The 24,584-nt window shown below is 34.8% G+C and overlaps 1 protein-coding gene across 1 annotated transcript in view; it reads right to left on the reverse strand.

Annotated features, from left to right (window-relative positions):
• Rift (Riboflavin transporter) overlaps positions 1-11,805 on the reverse strand; it is a 48,539-nt gene extending 36,734 nt beyond the window's left edge. The window contains exon 1 of the mRNA XM_067087860.1: positions 11,145-11,805. The gene's annotated coding sequence lies outside the window, so the exon portion shown is untranslated. The remainder of the gene's footprint in view (positions 1-11,144) is intronic.
• Positions 11,806-24,584: the final 12,779 nt, after the last annotated feature.

The raw sequence follows: 24,584 nt of genomic DNA on the forward strand, positions 1-24,584 counted from the left end.
CTTTTATTGTTTCTAATCTTACACTGTGCCGTTCGTGTATCTGTTCACAAATGAAAGAGCCATCTCATGCTGTCTCAGAATCCCTTTTATGTTTGTTTAGAGAGCGTGAGATAATTTTGTCATCTTTCTTTGAACTTGATTCTTTATGGCCTTCTCTGCTCGTGTTTGTGAACTCTGAGTTAAAATTACTCTTAGTTAAGCGTGCATTGATGCTCTGAATATAGAAATTGTTGATTATTCTAAAAATCGTGAGTGTTCGTCAAGATTCTTCTCGCGAGAAAGCGAGAGAATATGAATCACTTTCACCGGATAATGAAGTTGTGTGATACGGGAGCTATTTTCAGCCCTCAGACGCAACTAGCTTCGTAGAGACCGTGTTAGAGACGTCCACAACCGCATTCTGCGCAAGTGTATGACATTAGGTCTACGGTTGTTATCAAACAGTTTGAAACTGGAGTCAACCGTATAGGCCTACTGTCTACCGTATACTTCAGAAGATCTTTTTATCTTTTACTTTCTCTTCTTGGCTTTTGCCCAAAGCGGGGGATAACAAAAAGGTTTGGATGTATGCCTCAAGATTTCCATACAATCATTTTTACAATTCTAATAAGAGCCATTAATTGATAAATATGCTGGTTTAGTACTACGTAATGGTGATATAACAACGAAGGTCATTGATTCCAAGAATATGCTACTTGTTAGAGCTACTCATTTGCATTACAGAACAATCCTAGATGACGCATGCTCATACGCAATAGCATTTATGCAATTCATCATCTTCATAATCACTGGTATTTAAACAAGAGCAGCGCTTAAAACAACACATTCCATATTAACAGGGTTCATCTTTTGTATAATAATAATAATAATAATAATAATAATAATAATAATAATAATAATAATAATAATAATAATAATCTTAGAACTTCTCAGTTCCAGAGGCCATTTGTTCATCACTCTTTTGGACTGTATAGAACAGTCTCCCTGAGGATGTACGATAATAACCTCAAAAGTTCAAGTGAAGATGCGGTGATGCAATACATTACTGCCCTAATACAATTCTCCGTGCGTTTTAATGATTTTCTTACATTCCATCTATTTATTTATTAATTTGCTAATTTATTTGTTCTTTTTTAATAACTGATCTCTTCTTTCTGTATTTCTTGTTATCTTCCGTTACTTCTTTAGAATGAACACCATATTCTTTGGAGGCTTGCATTCTAAGTCAATGGCTTCTGTGGGCTTGTTCCATATGAATTGGGGTCATCTCTTGAATAATAATAATAATAATAATAATAATAATAATAATAATAATAATAATAATAATAATAATAATAATAATAATAATAATAATAATAATAATCTTGGAAACCGTTGTAGGTTTTCAGAAGACCAATGAGAAAATTTATGCTCCTCTATGACTGGGGCTTAAATTTGTTAGCATGGTATGATGGTAAGTAAGGAATATGGCGATAGTGATGTTGATTTCCATAAGGCAGCGGGGGTGACGACGATGCCTTATTGTATGAAATAGTGGTGCATGTGATGTTGGTGATAATGTCGATGGTGTTGAAGTCGATGGTAGCTAGATTGTGGGAGTAATGGATTTTCTGAAAAAGGTACATTGCAGCTTTGTGTAAGTCATATGTCATCCAGGAAAGACCTTTTCGTCTGAATGAGTTATTGACAATATATATTCATATATACCTATGTATATGTATATATATATATATATATATGTGTGTGTATATATATATATATATATATATATATATATATATATATATATATATATATATATATATATATATATATATGTTTCAACAACCCTATAGCAACAAGAGCCAAACTGTTCGTAAGAGTATTTGATTATGAATGATACAGAGGAGTCAAATAACTGATCTTAAACAAACCAACTCTCTAATGCTGTTAGGGACAACACACCATCTCACCCAGATGATCCAGGAAAAGCACCCACGTTCCTAAAACTGCAAATGACGACAGAGATGAATAAAAATGAGATGGCAAGAAGATGTCTGTCTTGGATTCTTTCCCAGAGAAGTAGACTAACGACCGAGTGCTATCTAGAATTCCGTTATTGCAACAGAGGGCGCAATTGTCTGAGTAAAACTCTGCCCTCTGCTAAGTCTCTCTCTCTCTCTCTCTCTCTCTCTCTCTCTCTCTCTCTCTCTCTCTCTCTCTCAGACTCTCAGACGCTATTGTTTGGATTCTGAGAAATCCTGTTTCGTTCAAGTTCAAATCCCTCAATTTTTTTGTTACTTATCTTTGAAATTAAATTTCCTTTCAAGGGAGAAAGTGCGTGAGTGTTTGTGCTTGAGAGAGAGAGAGAGAGAGAGAGAGAGAGAGAGAGAGAGAGAGAGAGAGAGAGAGAGAGAGAGGGAGAGAGAGAGGTTTATTGCTGACAAGGATTAAATACAAAATATTCATGGACAATAAGCCTTAACGTGAGCATTATAAGGCAAGGGCTGAAACTAATGGAAATAGCATAACTCATATTCATCGTAAATTAGCTACTTAATAATAATAATAATAATAATAATAATAATAATAATAATAATAAATCTACCTTTTATAATAATAAAAGCCGAGTAGATCTTTCTTGTTTGTCCGGCCCGGGTGGGGGTGGGGTAGGTAGGGAATCGGGAGGGTAGGGGAGACAAAACACATCCACCCTCCTCTTCCAAACTTGTTTGTCCGCCCAGGGTGGGGGCGCCGTAGGTAGGGGATCGGGACGGTAGGGGAGAAATGACACGTCCACCATCCTCCTCCTCATAATAATAATGAATAATAATAATAATAATAATAATAATAATAATAATAATAATAAGAAGAAGAAGAAGAAGAAGAAGAAGAAGAAGAAGAAAGGGAAAGATAGATATAGAATGAGAGAGAGAGAGAGAGGGAGAGAGAGAAAGAGAGCAAGCAGAACTGTTAAGATAAGTTATCAATCTTTTTTGATATAACAAATTTTCCACTGGTACCCAAATATTTCTCTAGGACTCACCCTCAACACTGTATATATGAGTTCCCAAATTGTTATACAAATATATATATATATATGAATATATGAACAAACATGTCTTAGCATATACCTAAACAAAGAGTATTTTGATCTTCTAACTGATGAATCATGGAAGAAATTCCTCTTTAAAAGTCTAGAATCTGTCTCGTGAGTATAAACAGACATAAGGAAATGTTTGCATGAGACATTACACAAAGGCAATAATAAAAGAACCGCTTTAGGTAAAAAAAATAAAAGTAAATAATGCGCCGAAGTTTCTTCGGCGCAATCGACTTTTCTGTACAGCGTATAATGCTGTATGAAACTCTCAGCCACGGCCCATGAAACTCTCAGCCGCGGCCCATGAAACTTTCAGCCACCGACTGGTGGTAGCATGTGTTGTTGGCACCTATAGCGGTGCCAGACGCACGATCGTGGCTAACTTTAACCTTAAATAAAATAAAAACTACTGAGGCTAGAGGGCTGCAATTTGGTATGTTTGATGATTGGAGGGTGGATGATCAACATACCAATTTGCAGCCCTCTAGCCTTGGTGGTTTTTAAGATCTGAGGGCGGACAGAAAAAGTGCGGACGAACGGACAAGTAGCTATCTCAACAGTTTTCTTTTACAGGAAACTAAAACGGCAAATTAGCGTATTTATTATTTTCTTACCCTGATTATGAAATTTGTTTCATTTATATTTTTGTTGACTTAGATTTAAACTATTTTGTTGTTCACATATGTGTAGTTTTGTAGTTCCTCATTTCCAGTGGTCAAGAGAGATGTAGAGTGTTTGCTATTATTTGTCTCTTCAGCATAAAATTAACGAGAAAAACATTACCGTACGCTATATAACGGACATATTTTCGAGTCTTTTCATTAAAATGAATGTATTTCAGCATTATAATTATAGAAATGAATAACTGCTACTTAATAGAGATTTGTATCGTGATATGTACAACCTGCTCAACGGAAAATAATTGGAGAAAAATCGTAGAAACTTGACAATTTTATGCTTATTAAGCATTTCAACATTTGTTACGAATATGCTAATACATGTCAACATAAATAACAAGAACCAACGTATGTACATATTAGCAACGCGTGAACAGAGACCTTATAAATCCAACGGCGTTGATTATGTAATGCAATAATTCACCAAATAAAGCCATTATTGCTGTTTTCTTGCTAAATATATTGGTAAGCTTTTCCGTGTTGTTGTTAGAATGAATATCTGTGCAACAAAGTTGTATATCGCAATGTATATATGTATGCACATATGTATGCCTGGTAGACGAAAAATAAATGGCGGAAGAGCAAAAAATTAAACAAAAGACAGGTCACAAAGAAAGTTTATGTACGTGTGTATGCCTAATCAGTCGCTTACCTAAGCCTAAGCTCTCGAGAACCATTCCTACTGGTTCGCTGTCTTTTAATATTGTCCGTCACTTTGAGGACAAGGACGTATTCGGATTTTTTTACGAAGAGAAGTTGTGATTTTTCCTCCTTGTTCTTACTGAAGCCACAAATAACCTTACTAGCGTCTTCATACTGTTATTATTCGACTCTTGAAGTGACCTTCCACATGCCCAGCAACCTTCAAGAATAAATTAAAGATTCACCACGTACATCTGTGTGTCTTTTAATCCTTGACGTCTGTAAAGAGTCAGCAACTCTCCATTCTAAGAGAGATCTTACAGTGGTGTCTATCGCGGGTTTCTGAGGCCTTCGCGATTCTTGTAACATGATGCCTGACGTATCGGCAGCTTTATTCAGGCTCATAATCAAAGCTCCAGTTCTTCCGAGATTAGACGCTTCTTCGGTGGCTGTATTTCAATTGATGATGGAGAAGCTCTGTCTGTCTGTCTGTCTATTCCCAGTTCTTGTTGTCGTGTGCGTGCGCAGTCTTTCTTCTTCCTTATCAGTCAGTGATCTCATGACTTTCGTTTCTTTTCGACTTTCGTTTCTCTTTGACATCTAAAGTAATGTTTGTTCTAAGTTTAAAAAATTCATTCTTTTATGTTCAGTCATCTTATGAATCGTATTTTTATCACGATTAGTCTGCTCTGAAAGCATCATTAGCTTCTGAAAGATGTCAAGAACTAGGATTTATCTTGATTACTCCACCAGAATGACTTCAAGATAATTCATTTTGGAAAGCGCAAGTGATTCATTCAGATTTATGCTCAGTAAGCTACTTGATATTCCAGGAGACGTTGTTTTAGTCGGAATAAATATTATTGAAGACCTCGCACGCTTTGTTTAGAGCCCTGAGTTAATTCTTCTCTAATCACGATCGTTAGGTTCGTTTGCATTCAGCGACCACGGCTAGGGATTAATTTGGGAGGGAGATGAACCACTGTTGTATAAAGTAAAAGAAGTCAAGGTCAGTCTCATACCATCGAACGAAGTTGCAGATTCTCATACCAAGGAGTGTGGAGTTGAGGGTGACTTTTTCCTTTCTCACGATGTTAAGGGCTGCTCTAGAAGCAAGAGCCCGTGCCGGCATGTTGCTGGCTTAATCTAAAACAACGGAAACAAATAACTTTCTCCCCAGTCTCTGACTCCCAGCTAAACGCTGCGACTACATAATTCACAGCTGGGTCGACTGCCCGCCAGCGTGAATGGAACCAAAGACCTCGCGAAGGCCAATGTGGTACTGAATAACTCAACGGTTCCAGTGGCAGGTCGTTAGACCAAACAATCATAAATCAATCAGTCAATCAAACAACTCGGTGATTTACCACTGAGCCATGCCGTATTTTTGTGCAGAGTAACTATCATTGTTCTGGGGATCAGTTTGAGCTTTCCCCCGAAAGAGTTAAAACATCACCCTTCAGATTTATCGCTACTCCAGTAAGTTATTACCATTAGCCATGGTTGTCTTGTGAATTCAAAACATTGCATTAATTTTTAATTCATTTTTTATCAATATAAGAAAAAATGATACACTTAAACCGCCCCTAGCACACCGGCATCCTGTGTTCTTTTTTCTGTACCACATCTTCTGAGGATATCATGTAAAGACACGACAAGTATTTTGATGCCTCTCGGTTTTCTCTGAACTGGAGCTCTCGGATGTCTTTTGTTTTCGAAGTCCTTCTGTTTTCTTTTATAAAGAGATCTATTCAGAGCAGATAGTAAGACGACAGTGACATGATGTTAGTTCTCAGGGGGTTCGAAAGTCACAGTAATGTTCTTTATGTTCTTACAATTTGTAATATTGTATGTACATCATAATATATTCACACAAATAAAATTAGTAATTAAAGTTGATTCACTACATTACAGTTTTTATTATTCATCTAAATATGTTTTTAAATTACAAATATATTCACTTGTGAATACTTTTTGAGCAGAAGTTTTAATTCCTATTTTATTTACATTGGAAGTGTTGACCATTTTACTTTTTATCCATTCAAGTAATTGCGGGTCAATACCTATAAATCCTAAGTATCCTCCCACCCACATCCCTGTTATAAAATCAGATATTAGGACCATTGCCGTATTTTCATCCTTTTTTTTTTGAGTCTGAATCAAAATCTAACTTTAAAATCCTTAACCCATTACTTGTTTTAAATTTTCATATTGCGTATACCACTGCAGGCATAGTCAGACTCGTTCACACTAAGGAGGGTGGGTTAATAATTTCTTTCTTAGAGGATAGCTAACGTACCTCCTAAATAGTGGAGCCACAGAGGAAGACAAAGAATTCCCCTTTTTGTAAAATGATTGGTGTGGATACCCTATCCAAGTACCCGGATCCGAAGTACATAACTTTCTTACAGTATCGGTGGGAATGTAAGTTCAGCGTGCAGAAAGTGTTCAAGCAAATTTAAGCGGCATGCAATATATAAATATATATTCTCCAGAAACCTGGAAGTTCCTCGTTGACAGGTCGATATCGTTCTCGGCTAGCACTTTGCTGGGCCTGCGTTCGATTCTCCGGCTGGCCAATGAAGAATGAGAGGAATTTATTTCTCGTGATAGAAATTCATTTCTCGGTATAATGTGGTTTGGATTCCACAATAAGCTGTAGGTCCCGTTGCTAGGTAACCAATTGGTTCTTAGCTCAGTGGTCTGGTTAAACTAAGGTATACTTAACTTTTTTTCCAGAAACCTGGCTAGAATGTTAGCTACAGAAGCAATAGAGATACGACACCCTATGATAGAGTTGAAACGAATTGATTCTTGAAATAACTGAAGGAACACTAAACTGGACAGAGAGCTTTTGATCTGAATCTCTCCAGGAAAAAAAAAAAAAACATCTCTGGAGAGGTTCCACGGACATGAAAATGATGCTCCTTACTAGAGAAGATAAGTTTCGTTTAAATTTGAAGGTGGTGCCCCGACAGTCATAAATGTGAAATATAAAGCTTGCTAAGTTTTCTAGAAAAGGATTTAACCAAGACCATAATGAGATCTTAACAAAGATATAATGATTCTTCAGCTTTCTAGCATTCAGATATTATTTAGAATTTTAAAGAATGTAAGATCAAAAGAGTGGTAAAGAGAATCCCGTCTGGAAGTCACAAATGGGAAACTGATAAAATGGAGAATATTTCGTTTAAACCTATTCACAAGTACCACACGGAGACCTTCCCCACTTGGGAAAACCGTACTCCATACAAGACTGGATGAGTTCTACACAAAGCTGAAGTAGCTGCTGAGACAGAAAACCAATGAGATAACTGAAGAGTGCGACCAGTTTCCTATAGGCAGGAATTAACAAGCTCTTACTATCTCTCCACGAAATGTTAAAATTTTCTTGTAAGTCTAAAAATGCTGAATATCACGAACCAGAATCTTGAACAGTATGATAAATTTTGGAGGAATATTAGAAAAAGGAGAGAGAAGAAGTGCACTTTGGAGGAACTGAAAAGCCGAGTGTCATCTAATCTATCCAAAGATAATTGTTAGGATTACATCAGCGGCCTCACAGACGATTGAATAAAACTCGAGGAAAAACTTCCGACTTTGACTGAGAGGGAAAGGAGCAGAAACACTGGCATCGGGGCATAAAAATTAGGCCAAAGGCCAAGCGATGGGATCTATGAGGTCATTGAGCGCTGAAAATAATGTTGAAACAACTGTTGGGAAAGTGTGGAAAGCAAGATGGAAGAAGAAGAATATGCAAGGAGATATTGCAAGAGAAATGAAAGGGGTTGTGCAGCTAGGGGCTGAAGGGACGCTGCAAAGTTTTTAAGTATACCTTAGTTTAACGAGGCCACTGAGCTGATTAACAGCTCTCCTAGGGCTGGCCCGAAGGATTAAACTTATTTTACATGGCTAAGAACCAATTGGTTACCTAGCAATGGGACTACAGCTTATTGTGGAATCCGAACCACATTATACCGAAAAATGAAAATAAATCCCTCTAACTCTTCATTGGCCGGCCGGAGACTCGAACTCGGGCCCAGCCGAGTGCCAACCGAGAACGGTACCGACCCGTCCAACGAGGAACTAAGGGGACGCTGCAAAGAGCCTTAAGTGATGCCTACAGTGTACCGGGTGAGGTACACTGATGGCACTATCCCCTTACGAGGAGAGTAGAAACATGTGCGTATGGAATAGCAAGGCCAGAGGGACTGGAGGGTGCTGAGGACGATGACTAATGATTAGAGGATGAATGGGCGAGTAATATTCAGAGACCTCAGTGATACCATAAAAGGTAGGGAAAGGAACAGAAGTACCGCAATAAGCCGTGATGAAAATGTTTTTTTTTATGATAATTTCCAATGAAAAAACAGAAAAAAACTTTAAAGGGTCCACGGAACAGAAAGCTCATATGCGATAACAGAGGAAAAGAGAGACGTAAAAACCAACATATATGTATGTATGTAGGCTTACATATACACATATATACATCTATCTGTAAATATATATGTATATATAATATATATATTATATACATATACAGTATATACATAAATATATATATATATATATATAAATATGTATATATACATATATATACATACATATATATATATATATATATATATATATATATATATATATATATATATATATATATATATATATATATATATATATATATATATATATATGTGCAAGTAAAAAATCTCAGTAATAAAACTTCCTATCAAACTTATACTGCAAGCACTGATATCGATAACGCTGTCAGAAAAAAAAACCCGTCTACAGTTAAGCTGTAAAATCAAGCAACTCCTTATGGTGCAACATGGCAACTCAACAGAGCATATTGCCATTGCGTCATCACATCTCGGATACAGTTTATTCACTTATTTTACTTATTTGGATTTTCCTTTTTGTTTTTTTTTTTCGGGCCACGTGATAGATTTCGTGACTTACAACTTGACACGTGTAAACTTACAGGGATAAGTTGTTTGTTAAGGGAAATATCAACGAACACATGTTGCATTGGCTAACTTATCAACTAGCCTTCTTTTACAAAGAACATGAATTTAATTTTCATGCTACATCGCAATGTTTAATGAAATACCAGCAATTTCTCGTGCTGGTATCTCTGCCCGGCATCTAGATACAATCACATAAGGACATATAAAATAAAATAGACAAATTTGCAAGAACAGAAATATACACTGCGTAGACATTCATGTTCTTAATAGCCCCGTACGCACTTTTATACATACATAGATACATGCATACATACATACATACATACATACATACACACACACACATATATATATATGTGTGTGTGCATGTATCTATGTATGTATAAAAGTGTGTACGGGGCTATTAAGAACATGAATGTCTACGCAGTGTATATTTGCAGTCTTGTAAATTTGTCTATTTTATTTTATATGTCCGTATGTGATTGTATCTAGAGATGCTGTTCATATATATATATATATATATATATATATATATATATATATATATATATATATATATACTGTATATATACATACATACATATATATACAGTATATATATATATATAGTATATATATATATATATATATATATATATATATGTATGTATGTATGTATGTATGTATGTATTTATGCAGTGTATACACACACACACACACACACACACACATATATATATATATATATATATATATATATATATATATATATATATATATATATATATATATATGTGTGTGTGTGTGTGTGTGTGTATGCATGTATTGTACAATGAAATAAACACACACACATATATATACATATTTATGATCGGCATCTCTCATAAAACCAAAAATTGCTAATTCCATGATGTTCCCTATTCAGTTACGTCTAGGCATCAAAACTCACTTGCCATTATAACACCGTCTAACAAACTAAACCCTTCAGGACAACGCAACCGAAAAGTGAACTTGAAAAACCACCTGTTAGTTAAGCCGAGTATCGTGGGGATAAAGGATTTCAAGCATTTGTAGTGCGCTGAATTATCTAAATGAAAAGTGAGAGAGAGAGAGAGAGAGAGAGAGAGAGAGAGAGAGAGAGAGAGAGAGAGAGAGAGAGAGAGAGAGAGAGAGAGTTCTGTTTCACCCAGAGGATCTAGAATTCTCCTCCACCTTCATTGCTTTCAGGTTCGTAAATTATGTAATTTAAAAATTCAAAACAGCAAGAAGCTCGTCAAAAAATTCCTTTGCTATTTGTCTTCCAGGCTGAGAGAGAGAGAGAGAGAGAGAGAGAGAGAGAGAGAGAGAGAGAGAGAGAGAGAGAGAGAGAGAGAGAGAGAGAGAGAGAGAACCTTGTAAATGACCTAATCGCTGTAATTAATATTGCAATGGAAATAAAGTGGGAAATTTCTGAAAGAATTACATTTTGTACAAATTGATGTATATAGAGAACAAATTACCTTTAACAAAAAAGCATTCACAATCTGATATTAGACTTATATCTCACGATTTCCATTTAAAATCTCAACAATCTAAAAAAAAAATGTATGAACTGAATAAATTGTGATATGTTGAGTCTGGGAATAGGAAGGTTTTGCCATGGACATGGTCTAAGGAAATTTCCTGTTTATGACCCCATTTCCCCATAATGACTTCGTAATGATATAAAGAGAAAAAACATAAAAAATAAATAAAAATGTGAAAATAGCAAAGCAACAGAACAGGACAACAGCAGAGACATAAACGAAAAGGTCTTACCTTAGATCACCGGTATTGAAAGGTGTTAATCTGCGTCTGCCAGCTCAAAGCGCCAACTCGCACCCGGCCACCACCGTCGACGTCTTACAAATCAATAACGGAAGGCCTTTTCTTATATGCAGCCAATAAAGACCTGGCCAGTGGTTCACGTATACCAGGCTATATGCTAGCAGTGGGAACAATATACCTTCGGTAAGGCGTCCAGTATACGTGCAGAATGTTTCTTGAAATCAAATGCGAGAAAGAAGAGAATAATCGAGAATGTAGCTCTGGCCCCCTGGCTGACTCGGCGAGAGAACAACGTGTCAAGCTAACCGAGCTCGAAAAGACGCGACCCTTCACTCTGGCTACCGTGGACGCACTGACCTGCCGAAACCGACGGTGCCAGTATTTATACCATTATCCCCTGCACCTTTAGTGCCAGATATAAAATTTTTCTTTGACATATAGCTCCTCTTTCGTAATGATCTAAATGCTCACAATGAGGGATTATGGTTTCTTCTCGTGTATAACTGAGGCTCAGGTTTAACGTTGAAAAGTCTTATAATTAATCGCCCCTTGAATCAGTGACTTTGCACTATATTCATTATCATTTTCATGATTGCTTCATATCTGGGGTTGTACGTGAGGTGCCTACTCGCCTGATATTCTTACAGGGACTAGAAAGAGACAGCGGTTTAACCAAAATAAAAGTGTTCTAAAAGAACAAGAGGGTAATAAATAGCGAACTCCTTTCTATAGGATATAACGATGACTCTAAACAAGAAGTTTACAGGATTTGAGAACAGAAGAAGAACGGAGAGTCCCGTATCCTACGAGTGAGCAACGTAAAGGACTGATAAAAGCAGTTGATTCTCGAGTTCACCATTTTCTTATCATGCAGTATTTGTGATAATTCTGAAATACCCTTTTCTCAGAATGTTGGTTGGGGCATGGGCCTATTATCCGTGAAACATGATTATTTTTTAGCAATCCTTTATCGCAATTTGAGATCTTGGTTTGATAGAGCTACACTACTTGCGACGGAAAGACAAATATAAATCATAATAAACGAAAAATTGATGTACACGGGAATTAATGTTCCAACGGAACCATAAATCAAAATGGGCAAGCAAAGGCTATACAGTGTAGGCAAGTAAATAATGCAGTCCATTGTTCGATACAGAATTCTCACTCGGGCGGCAAAGGCTCAGGTATTTCAGATACAAAAAGAACCTGTACAAGGCTGAAAAGGTGTTTTGTTATGTAATCGTACCCAAACAGTAATTCCCAAGAAATTATTACCTGCAAAAATAGACGTGAGAGTAATTTAACTACGTCATAGCAAATCTGCTCATATATATAAATTTTAAAGATGAAAGGGTTCTGTATATATATATATATATATATATATATATATATATATATATATATATATATATATATATATATATATATATATATATATATATATATATATATATATATATATATAAACTACAAACAGGCATATAGACACACATACATATATATATATATTCCTTACTCGGCTACTAATTTCATGTATTTTAGTTCTAGCTATACGAGTGTTTAAATGACTGGTTTTCATCATAATCACAGGATGCGGATGTCAGTGAGAGTATGATAATAGTATTTTTTCCCGGATTTCATTACTTGGAAATATGACGAAAATCCTATAAGCCTGGGAGAGAGAGAGAGAGAGAGAGAGAGAGAGAGAGAGAGAGAGAGAGAGAGAGAGAGAGAGAGAGATTCTTATCAGTTTCAACAACTTTGTAAACAAACTGAAGGCCCTATATCATACAATTTAATTTTTATGTACATTATATTTTCGTTTATTATTTTATTCACTAGTTACTTATTCATCTATAATCATTTCACATGATGAGAAAGGGAACAAAGAAGAGGCAAAACATAATAAAGATTGCCACCAGTATCATATGGGCCAGAAAATTGTAACGGGCTGTGCGGAGCGGGGGGGTTTTGTGAAAGCTCAAAGCTAATGTGTTTCTCCTTGCGATGATGATTTTTGAAATTTAAGCTGTCAAGCCAAGCACTGGGGCACTTCCAGCCATTAAAGGGTTCGAGACAGTGAGAAGAGGGAGTTGGAGTGGCTGGACAGCAATATAAAAGAGAGAAAATAAAGGAGATGAAACACAAGGACCTAAAGGTGAAACTGACAGCAAATCTCACAGATCCACTAAGAAGTAATACTGTAGTTAAGAGAGGTTAGACAGTAACCCTGAAGAAAGGAGGCAGGAATGGAGGTAAAGTAAAAGGCTGAGAAGTGAGTGCAACTAGGGGCCAAAGGGACGCTGCAAACAGCTCGTGGTCAGGTCGGTAGCGCGACCTCGTTCTCATACTCCGGATGCGGGTTCGTTTCCTGCTACGGACGTCAGACTTACTTCATTTTCTTGCGTTTAGATCTCAGGCTTTGCGGTGACAAGCGTATCCGAAAAGTGTGAAGGATTCCCGCAGTTAAGAGGCGTGCAGTAATGCCTGACGGCACTGTACCCCTCACAGGAGCTGTAGATAGCCAAAGTTACTCCAGTAGACGGGTTTTGGTAGAAAAATTGCCAAATTTCCAATATATGTGACTTCCGTCTTAATTGATGCTTTATTTCTTTTATCCTACCGTGAAGAAATACTAATTTGACCCTATTTGACAGTTAGCTATGGCACGTGGTTAACCAAAAGTACGTTTAGGCCTAAAAATACGACTCGCAAAGGACGAAATGGATACCATGAAAAATACATCTATTCACCTTTCCAAAGAAACTTTTATAATACCTTTTTAAAATCACAATATTTTTCCTATCTTAATACCAACATGGTCTGTGGATAACATGTTTTCTCGAGATTTTAATACTTCGAAAGACGCATGGCAACATTCACACATCTCATTTGGCCTGGAAAATGCTCATGAACATGTACAGTGATTTGCAGAAACTAAACAACGAGACCGCAGTGATGCCAGTTACTAGTGTAATTTATATTTATTTGAATAAGTCTTTAGTAGATAAACTTGGATACATTAATTCCCAGGAACATCATTATTGCTATATTTACAATTCTGACTATTATATATATATATATATATATATATATATATATATATATATATATATATATATATATATATATATATATATATATATATATACATACACATGTATATATGCATAAAAGCATATAAATGTGTATTTACTGTATATATTCATATAAATATATATATATATATATATATATATATATATATATATGTATATACATACATATAAAATAAATAAATAAATAAACAAATATATATATATATATATATATATATATATATACTGTACATATATAAATAAATATATATATGTATGTATATACATATATGAATATATATATGTGTATAAATATATATATATATATATATATATATATATATATATATATATATACATACAATTATATATGTGTATATATATATTTATATATACCACTGAAAAATCGTAACGTGATGTTTCACAGCAAAATTTGAAAGTGGACAAATAAATTTAAAACATACTGTCAGTAAAGCATCTGTTTTCACTAATAGGAACATTTTAAGGTTTTTCATGTACCGTCCAGTGGCTGAGCTAAAATGAAAATAAGGGGTTTTGAGCGTCAGTTCGGCGTCTAGCTGCACCTACCATTTAGCCTTTTACTTTACTTCCATTCACTCCTCCTTTCTTCAATCTTGCTGTCCAACCACTCCAACTCCCTCTTTTTAATGCCTTGAGCTCTGAATGGCCGAAAATGACCCAGTGTAGTGAGAGGATTGACAGCCTGAAGTTCATGAAATGAAAAATGCTGATATAATATAACACATAGGCAAGATCTACAAAAGGAAATGTATCCAAAAAATTTATGTGAGGAAATGCAAAACAAAATAAATGATAATGACATTAAACTGTGCCAGAAATCTATACATATATACAGTATATATAATATATGTATATATCTGTATATATATTATTGAGAACTTATATATATATCAGATTTTATATATAAAATCTATAACTTATGAGAACCAAAGATTTTATAAAATCTAACTGCTGGTAATTTCTAACAGCATAACCACGGAGTCAATGAAGTGAGGAAAATAAGATTCAAATGAGTAATCTTTTTCAAACAGCTAATATATGCGCATAATATACCTGCTTTTCCCATAAACTAAATGACTGTGACAAGTGTGATCATTCAGTCTTTTCAGTATGAATATGCAATGATTTGACACCTAAGTCCCTGCTTCCAGATATGGGCACACACACACCCACATATATAATAATAATAATAATAATAATAATAATAATAATAATAATAATAATAATAATAATAATAATAATAATAATAGGACCTCATTTAAACAGGATAGCATTAAGCGGACATAAAAGAGTTACATCGTCTGGTGACCTGTTTAAATGAGGTCCTATTGTTAATTGTAATAATGCCCAGAAAAATTGTATAAATGATAAAGTTTATATATATATGTATGTTTGTAAAGATATATGTATACATATGTATATATATATATGTATGTATGTATGTTTGTCTGTATAGTGCCTGCGTATAATAGCAAATGATTTTCATCACATTTTAAGAACGTGGTTTTTTAAACCATCTTGGATGAGATGGAAGATCTAACCACTCCTTGCATTCTAGTTTTGGCTGTAGAATAGCATAGATTATAACATTTAGGGGGCTGGCCAAGCACTGGGACCTATGAGATCAATCAGCGCTGAAAGGGAAATTGAGAGTAGAAAGGTTTGAAATGTGTAACGGGAGGTAAACCTCGCAGTTGCACTATGAAACAATTTTCAGAGGAGGGTGGAAAGTAAGATGGAAGAAAGAGAATTTGAGTGAAGAGACAGTAAAAGAAATGAAAGGGGTTGCATCTAGGGGCGGAAGGGAAGCTGCAAAGAACCTTAAGTAATGCCTACAGTGCACCACGTGATGTGCATTTTGGCTGTATCCACACTCTTACTTGATATGAATATCACCACATGCATTCAAATTCATACTTAATGAATAATCTATACTCTTACACTGTAATGACTACAGCTGGCAAACATGATGATAGATAAAAGTAATTTTTAAAAAGTAATTTTACTTTTCAGGAAATAGATGAAATTCACAATTACAGATTTAATCCAATTAACCTTTTACCTTATATGAAACGGAAAACTATTTCTTGATTGCAGATTAACAAATAGGTTCTTCAGTGACTCAGGCTAAAAAGTTTTAGAACATATTAATAACTTCATTTTAATGGCAGACTTTGGTGTACAGATTTCAATGACCTCAATAAAGAAAACGTATAAAACAAGACAAGGAATGACTGACTGGGTTTCGCTGACTGGCTGGAAAACATCAGCAATGTAATCGAAGAACTTAATAACGTTGTTTCAATATATTGTCGAATATCTGATGAGCCTTCTCGCAAAAGTGGAATTAAATTTTCGCCAATATATTTCTGACTCGCTATTTATACCTCTGTATTAATAACTGCGTTTTTATGTTCGAAAATTATTGATTTGACGTTGATTTATAATCTGAGAATTCTAAAAGATTATAGTTATTGAAAGAAGACTGCAAGAGGGAGCTCGTTTTCAAATTCTCTCTCTCTCTCTCTCTCTCTCTCTCTCTCTTATTCAGTTTATTCACAATAAGCTCACCGTGTCTTTATAGTTGATTAGCTGTAGTTGACCTTTCTACTTAAGCCAGCCAGCTAAATTATTTATTATGGTAATGACATATTCTCTTGCCCTGTTATTCAGGTATGTAATTCCATGTTTATATTGATGCTACTGAGTCTGACATTCTATATTAACTGTAGTTTGTGTGAGCGTGTCTGTTTTCACATACCTTCAGGATCTTACAGTAAAACTTCGTAGTTTGGTTAACTAATTACTTAACGCTAAGTTTGTGAGTTCAGCCGTATGTAAGAGTACCCACCTAATATCTGTATGAGTACCTACCTATCGACGATGGACAGTGTATTTATCCTGATTCTACGGGTAATTTTCACTTTCATTGATGTGTGCGTGCTATTACGTCCATTTGGAAAGCACGTGTCGTTTCGTTCTTTCTTTCTTCAAAACCTCAGCTGAAAACCCTTAAGTACAGAGACAACAGACTATTTATAAACCCAGCAGGACTCAGATGGGAAATCAGCCAGCGGAGAGAGACAGTTTATAAGCAAAGATAATAAATAAATGAATATGAGGGAATAGATAATTAACCCGTACACATGAATTCAGGAGACGTCAGTAGAAAGCAGGAATGAATTTGTTCCTGGCTTCAACAATCGGATATCAAACGGTTCAGCAGCTGCACTAGGCAGGCTATTCCACATTTCGATTGTCTGAGTCTGTTTTGTTCATAACTTATTTCTACTGGAGAAGAAGCCATAACGCCGTAGAAAATGCCATTCATTTGTGTGAAAGCATCTGGATCATTATATGAAAGTTTTAACGAATTCAGTCACTTAAACGTAAAGTTGACTATTGTTTTTTAGAGTATTGCCCATAATCATCTTGAGAGGAAATGATTATCAACCAGGAGCACTTCCATGAAAATTAATATGAAAAAAAAATTATCCCGAGGGACGTCCAACGGAGCTTTGGCGAAAGTTGCATATCATAACATTGTTGTATTGTAACTGTTCCTCACTCACAGCTAGCCCTTACTGAAATGATAGAATTTAGGCCAATGGGCAAGCACTGGGACCTATGACGTTATTCAGCGCTGAAACGGAAATTGATAGCAAGAAGGTTTCAAATTGAAAGGTGTAACAGGAGGAAAACTTTGCAGTTGCACTGACTCAATTGTTAGGAGAGAGTGGAAAGTAAGATGGGAGAAAGAGAATATGAAAGGAGGTACAGTAAAAGGAATGAAAGGGGTTGCAGCTAGGGGACGAAGGGACGCTGCAAAGAACCTTAAGTAATGCCCACAGTGCACAGCATGAGGTGCACTGACGGTGCTACCCCCTCACGGGGTCTAGACCTTATTAGACCACCGAATGTTGTCATTGCTTGTCACACAATGTGTAGGTAAGGTACACAAATGACAGTGGCAAATGACTTTATGTATGGTGTGATGAAAACACGAAGTATATATAAAAAAAATATAAAGTTAATTCACAACACTTTTTGAAAGGCAGAACCCCGTAGGTAACAATAGCTTTTTGCTGATCGTACTCGTGAAAGTGGTATCAGGGATTACCCTTAAAACGGCTCCTCTCTTGAAGCGAAAAGCTAAAATATTTCGTTCTACTGAAAGCACTGTATTTTTCTCTATCTCTGCCTGAGATGAAGAGAGACATGAGACTTGTCTTGCTTGGTCTTGTCTTGCCTTCTCTCTCATGTCTGCTTTGCCAACCAAGGGTTACTCTTATATGGTCGCCTCCTGCTCTCGAAAATTCTACCATACGCAGACACATACCCACAGAGGGTAGACATTACAAAATCTCGGTCAAATCGACCGTGGAATATTTCGAACAAAAGATTATGCAGACCTCCATGAAAATCACTTTAAAATATATCAGAACTTAACTAACCTCTCACAATGCAATCAAATCTAAAAAAAAAAATAAATAAATAAATGAATAAATAAATAAGCGTCCATATGGAATTAACGTATTTAAATGAAATTCCAGGACATTATATACAGCAAATGTAATATTTCATTCCTGTAACTGCAACCCAGAAACGGTGCTAGGGGGAACTACTCAAAAGGAAAAAATAATACACCTCATAATTCATACTCTGCCATTGTTGTTCAAGTAAAATTAATTGCTCAGCTATTGTTTGTCACTGTCCTACCTTGATATATTTTTCTGCTGAATTCTGTAAATCAAGGTCATGTGTGTTTTGTTAAAGAGTAATGCCTTTCGTGTGTGGCTGAGCGTAGCTTGCATTAAAATCTTTGAGGAGGGAAATTTTCACATTAAATTTTGCAATCTTACGTAATTCTTTTAGATATTTAATCACCCTTTTTGTTCTTCATTTTATTATGCCTGTCATAGACATGCTTTTTTTTTGTTTTGTTAGTGAGTGCGTTTTGGTGCCATTTTATCATTATTTTTAGTCACGTTTGTCTCTTGCTTTCATTGAGGTATCCTCCAAAAAGAGTTAAGCCTAATATTTAAATATTGAGGTGACAATAAGAGCTGGAAATATTTACCTCTGGCTATTGATATTTATATACCGAAGATATAAGACGGTAGTGTAATGAGATTTAAGAATTAATAAGTGTGAATGACTCACACTCACACAGAAATCTATGAATTAAAATGATTGGTTAAGAGGGAGAGAGAGAGAGAGAGATTTAAAAATGAAAATATCCGATTTTATGGTTATGGTTAGTTATGGCAAATCAACTTTTAAATCTGAAATGATATCTTTATACTTGACGACGGTGTTACAAAGAAATCGCCAAGACGCACCAACCCACAGCGATATAAATACTTAGGAGTTTTTCTTTGCTCATCAGAAGTCCTACGCAAACCAGGAACATTCTGAGTGGCGGCAGGATCAAAAGGACACAGGTTTCCTTGGTACCCCGAATGTTTTGCCCTTAGACACTTTCTCTACTTTTACTCTCCCCCAGTAGCTTAGAACACACATGCTCTCTCTCTCTACATATATAACATATATATGCTACATATATAATATATATATATATATATATATATATATATATATATATATATATATATTTTTATATGTACATATATAAATATATATACATATATATACACACACACACATATATATATACACTGTATATACATGTATATATATATATACATATACATATACATACATACAGTATATATAAAGATTTTAAATGCACAGGAAATTTAGAGGTATGAAGCCCAGTGGTTAAAGAATTCTAATCTTCAAGACAGGAATTAATACGATGTTATGAATCTCATCCAATTCCTATGACACTTGTGACAGGTTCGTGTTAGTTGCACTGTTATTTTAAACAACAGCAAGCATTCTGACCTTAGAAACGATACTGACTTCTATAAATATTCTGTATCCCGGTCTATTCTGTGGTTGGCGGTAATTACACAGTTTTGAAGTGCCCATCTGGTCGCTTGGTGATGTTCATCTGCATTTCTTGTAATATATAAAATAAACGTCAGTATCAATATCTTTGTTTTTTCAGTTTTCCTCGCAAGCTTAAATAATTTATCCACTGAGCCGACGGTATTTTGAAAACTAAAAGCAGGCTATTGTATATACTTCACGTTTCACTAATCTTAACTGAAGTTAGGTATGGGATTTTGATTAGTTATTTGCTACTGGCAATTAGATGGCCAGGGAATTAAACGAAGCTCATTTCCCGAACAGTGCATAAACGTCATAATTTTAATTCTGACCTTCCAAATGCTGAGACTTCCAGGAGCTGGACTTCGCTTCCTTCGTTACTGGAATCCAGTCTTCCCCTTCCTATTTTTGCTGGTTGAGGACACAAGGTTTGGGGTCCAATCGTTCTCTGAAATAAAAAAAAAATTATGTAGCTGTATCTGTTTACTGTAGTGTTATTTCTGCTGATTATTGAAGCTTATCTAAGTAAGGAAAAGAGTTCTTTATTACAGTTTGGTAAATATTTTGCAAAAGTCTTTAAAGACTTCATTTTTACACACAACTCAAATTGTTGCTTCTTTTCTTTTCTTAGTCAAATTCTGAACTCCATTTCAGTAAATTTATGTTCCCATACCACTTTTTTTTCTTTACTTGGAAGCTTTTTGATTCTTACCTATTTTAGTTTTCTGTAAAAGAAAACTATTGTGCCGTCTTTGTCTGTCCGTCCACACTTTTTTCTGTGCGCCCTCAGATCTTAAAAACTACTGAGGCTAAAGGGCTGCAAATTGGTATGTTGATCATCCACCCTCCAATCATCAAACATACCAAATTGCAGCCCTCTAGCTTCAGTAGTTTTTATTTTATTTAAGGTTAAAGTTAGCCATAATTGTGCTTCTGGCAACGATATAGGCCATGCCACCACCGGGCCGTGGTTAAAGTTTCATGGGCCGCGGCTCATACAGCATTATACCGAGACTACCAAACGGCAGCTCTATTTTCGGTGGCCTTGATTATAGCTGTACCGGCTGCAGAGAAAACTCGATTGCGCCGAAGAAACTTCGGCGCATTTTTAATTGTCTTGTTTTATATCAGTTATATACGACTTAATTCATAGTTGGTAAGGCTTCAGAGAATATTAGCCTTCCCGCTCACATCACGCCATTTTGGTATGAAGCTGCTAGTCAAATGCCCTTCTCCGCCCAGGTGTATAAATCATCACTTAGGTCAGCAAAGCTTGGTGGAACTAAAGTAGGTCCTTCACTACCGGGCCGTATAGGCCTATAACTTGTGACACTGCCTCGGTTATTCTTTCCCGCTATGATGAGTGTACACTTTCAATAGAGCTTTTGTCAAATAATTCTTGTGATATATGAGGGACGTAAATAGAAACGACGATAATAGGATGATTTAATAAATGAAGTTATTACCTGTGGAGCGTGATTTGAATTAATCAGTGCCTATTCAGTGTCACCTCAGTGAGCATGAGAGAAAGACATGATGCAATATTCTCAGGGTTCGCCGTGAAACGAAGGTTGACACGCAGCCTGTAGAGAGTCACTTTTATACAAAAACGAAACCGCGCAAGTGACGAGCATAATTCTTAATATTATTACCACAGCTGTTACTGCTGGCGCCATTTTTTCTGTTATTGTAACCATTAATGAAGATACTGATAGCTGTGTTTACTATAGCTGTGTTTACGATGTTGGTGGCCTGCATGTAAATGACAGTACTTATTCCAAACCATTTGCTCATTAAAAAATATTATGAAGAAATGACTAGTATCTTTTCAACTTGAGGGGTTGCACTTGTTAAGGAAGCGGCTCCTTCAGCTATTAAGCAAAGAATATAACCTTGAAAAACTCACTGCACATAATTACCCTGGCGCTCAAATTAGCCACAATTGCTTTTAAGCGAAATGTCTAATGGGTTCATTGTTGCAATGGTCATCTCAATTTTGCCTTAAGTCTGACTCTCTCGAAATAACAGTTCGTAGCAAATCATGCTGCAATTGGTCACGGTGCATTCATTCTGAGAGAGACTTTTGCTTTGCCGATTTTGGGGATTAAAGGAAAGCTAGTCACTGGAATTATAGAATTTATCAGCAGTGTTTCACATGATTTTCACAGGAAAGTGTATTTGCAGAGTGTATATTGACATAAATAACATACATACATACATACATATATACATACATACATACATACATATATATATATATATATATATATATATATATATATATATATATATATATATTGTCATGATGTGTACTAAGTACTTGGTTATTACATAACTAATCACAAAGTTCAAAAATTTACCTCACTTCAGCCAGATACCTGAACTCTCATAACAATAAGAATTACGACTGAGTACTCTAGAGATAACAGTGATCCCTTAAAAGAAAAGCTCATTAATCACGTGAAAAATCAAATTAAGTTTATTAAGGCTAGTGTGAGGTATCCACTATTAAACAAGAATATACTAGAGTAAAAGGGCATCACTCCATCAAACAACTTCAATTGTTTCCCTGGTCTTAATTCACTTCAGCAAAACTAAAGGAACAAAACATGTTTATCACTTTGCCTTATGCACACAATTAATCCTATGGTCAATAAATAAAACACTGTTTTTAAAAATTTTAAATACAAAAATTTATCTTTAAATTCAAGATTTATAATTAGAATTCAGTCTGAAAAACTTACTATTACTTGAAAACAACACAAAATTTAATTAGTTCTTGAATTAAATTATTAAACAAAACTAAATAACAAAAACTTGAATTTATCAAGAAATTAAATTAGTTAAGTATAATTTAATCTATCAAGAACTACTCAAGATTTGAAAAGAAAAATCTTAAATGAAAATTAAATCAAATATGCAAAGTTAAATCATCAAAAAATGTTTAAAATGCTAAGTAAATAAATGTTAAATCACCAACATAGCAAATGTGAAAAATAAAGAGATTGCAAACAAATGAACACACAAAAATACACAAAAGATTTATCAATAATAATTATACTAAAGCAAAAATTCTCTCAATATACCTTATTATAACATGGTAATAATAAGTAAAATTCACTTTACCTTACACAAGCTTGTGAAAACCTTTGTAAAATCACAGGACATGCAGGATCTTCCAATTCACAAAACACTTTTTTATCAGGTGCCATTACCACCAAATTTTTACACTTTTCCTACACTCAGGTCTCAAAAGCTAAGATTAATACTAGTGACCACAAATATTCTACGTTAATATTTCTCTCTTTTGAAGAGAGAGAGAGAGAGAGAGAGAGAGAGAGAGAGAGAGAGAGAGAGAGAGAAAGAGAGAGAGAGAGAGCGAGGGAACCACAGCTAAAGGTCTCTCTAATCAGAATGAATAAATCTGAGGATTCCAATAGCACATGAAATACTCAAGTGACATCATTAAGGCATTTTGGGTATGAGATACAAGGAAACTTCTAGAAGAAGGGAGGTGACGTTACTTCCCGCAAAATGTTTTGAACGCAATCGGGACAATACATAATCAGAGCAATGCAATCTTAAACATGATGCAACTGCTATGTACTTCTGGGCAATACTTGTTTTCAAAAGGGCATATGTGATCAGAACCATGTATGTAACATTGCAAAACATTCGTCTTCTTCTCTTGTGAGACAAAGCTTTTACGGAAATCTCAACACGACTCGATTGTCATTCCTGACCTGTCAAAACTTTATCTTTTGCGATGACAGCTGAGGTGAAACAAACCCTTCGCTAGGACACATGTGTTCCTCATTTATTACATTACTATTAAAAATGTATTATTAATTCTAAATTACGCTGTTAAGTTATCTAAATCACCAACTCTTTTGAGACCTGATACTACACTACATATGATATTTCAACAATCATTATCATTACACATAATACATGATGAATAGGAGAGTAAATATATCAAAACTATGGGATGATATACATATTACAAGGCAACATCATGAATATATATATATATATATATATATATATATATATATATATATATATGTATATATATATATATATATAGAATACATATAAATATATATATATACCTATGTATATATACTGTATATATATATATAGAATACATATAAATATATATATATATATATAAATATATATATATGTATATATATATATATATATATATATATATATATATATATATATATATATATATATATATATATATATATATATATATATATATATATATATATATATATATGTATGTGTGTGTGTGTGTGTGTGTGTGTGTGTGTGTGTTTATGTGTGTGTTTTGTGTTGGTGTGTTTGC

This window comes from Macrobrachium rosenbergii, chromosome 44, assembly GCF_040412425.1.
Source record: "Macrobrachium rosenbergii isolate ZJJX-2024 chromosome 44, ASM4041242v1, whole genome shotgun sequence".
NCBI classification, from domain to species: domain Eukaryota; kingdom Metazoa; phylum Arthropoda; class Malacostraca; order Decapoda; family Palaemonidae; genus Macrobrachium; species Macrobrachium rosenbergii.